Source organism: Bubalus kerabau, chromosome 20, assembly GCF_029407905.1.
Source record: "Bubalus kerabau isolate K-KA32 ecotype Philippines breed swamp buffalo chromosome 20, PCC_UOA_SB_1v2, whole genome shotgun sequence".
Classification (NCBI taxonomy): domain Eukaryota; kingdom Metazoa; phylum Chordata; class Mammalia; order Artiodactyla; family Bovidae; genus Bubalus; species Bubalus kerabau.
Genome location: NC_073643.1, coordinates 62,845,001 through 62,846,823, shown reverse-complemented (window position 1 = coordinate 62,846,823; position 1,823 = coordinate 62,845,001).

Here is a 1,823-nt window from a genome sequence, read left to right as displayed (position 1 = left end):
CTCTACACCTCGCCTGATGGTGGCAGGTGACTGGAAGACTGAGAGTTCTGAAGACTTTTGCAAGAGCTTTGGGTGAAGGCTCCTCGGATGTGCTCGGTGAAGTGGGTGGTGTGTCCATCAGTAGAGACCGTGGAAGGTATGCCCCACGTGGCACAAACACCGTTGCTTTGAGTTGTGGTCGGTTTGCCTGTCTGCACCGAGAGACGGAAGGGAGGCTTCCACCTTCCACAGAGAAAGCTATCCCTAGCGTACCAAGGATGTTTGACAACCCCCCGCCCCCACCCCCCGCCACCCCAGGTTACAGGCGCGAGAGGTCAGACTGTAGCAATCATCATGTCCAGGGTGTATTCACAACAGGCAGACTCATCTTAAAGGCACCCTGTCCTGTGAAGGTGGAGGGAGGGGAGCGAGAAGCAGAGGGACGATGACAGAGGAAGGAAGGAAGGAGAAAGAGAGGGGACAGGAACACACGCAGTGGGGCGAGGTGGGGGAGGGGGAGGCGGTGTGTGGCGTGTCTGTGACATGCCCAGGTGGTGTTGCGTGGGTGGAGTGTGCAGCCCAGTGTGTGGGTGGGTGGTTGGGTGGGGGGGGGGGGGGGGGCGGGCAGGTGTGTGGTGTGGGTGTGCTGTGTATAGGTGCCACCGGGGGCCGTGTGGGCGGCACGGGTGTGCGCGTGTGGCGTGCGCCTGTGGGTGCGGGAGGGGGGGCGGGGGAAGAGAGAGAGGCCGAGAGACACAGGCAGGCAAAGGACAACACAGTGTGTGTGTGTGTGTGTGTGGGGGGGGGGGGGTTGTGTGGTGTGGGGGGCGGGGCGAGATGTGAGTGTGTGTGTGGGCATGCATATGTGGTGTGTGGGGAGAGACAGAGGCCGAGAGACCCAGCCAGGCAAAGGACAACAGTGTGTGTGTGTGGGGGGGGGGTGGGGGGGGTGGGGGGGGGCGGGGCGGGGCGGGATGTGAGTGTGTGTGTGTGGGCAGAGACAGAGGCAGAGCGTCACACGTCACAGCCAGGCAAAGGACAACGCTGTGTGTGTGTTGGGGGGGGGGGGAGGGGCGGGGGGGGGAGGGGCGGGGCGGGACGGGATGTGAGTGTGTGTGTGGGGGGGCTTGCATGTGTGGTGTGTGGGCATAGACAGAGGCAGAGCGTCACAGCCAGGCAAAGGAGAACGCTGTGTGTGTGTGTGTGTGTGTGTGTCTCTGTGTGTGTGTCTGTGTGTGTCTCTGTGTGTGTGTCTGTGTGTGTGTGTTGGGGGGGAGGGTGTGTGTGTGTGTGTGTGTTGTGTGGCCGCTGTGAAGGGCCGGGCGCGCCTGTGTGTGTGTGTGGGGGGGGGGGGCGGGGCGGGGCGGGACGTGAGTGTGTGTGGGTGGGCTTGCATGTGTGGCGTGTGGGCAGAGACAGAGGCAGAGGGTCACAGCCAGGCAAAGGACAACGCAGTGTGTGTGTGTCGGGGGTGTGTGTGTGTTTGTGGGGGCGAGGCGGTGTGTGGTGTTCTCTGTGGCATGTGGGGCCGTGTGAGAGTGTGTTGCGGGGGGGGGGGGGGAAGGGTGGGTAGGTGTGTGGTGTATTGGTGCCACGAGGGGGCGTGTGCGCCACATGGGTGTGTGCGTGGCGGCAGAGACAGAGGCCGGGAGACCCAGCCAGGCAAAGGACAACGCAGTGTGTGTGTGTCCGGGTGTGTGTGTGTGTGTGTGTGTGTGTGGAGGGCCGTGTGTGTGTGTGTGGGGGGGGGTATGCATGTGGTGTGTGGGCAGAGACACAGGCATCGTATCACACAGCCAGGCAAAGGACAGCACTGTGTGTGCGCCCGCGCGTGTGTGTATGTG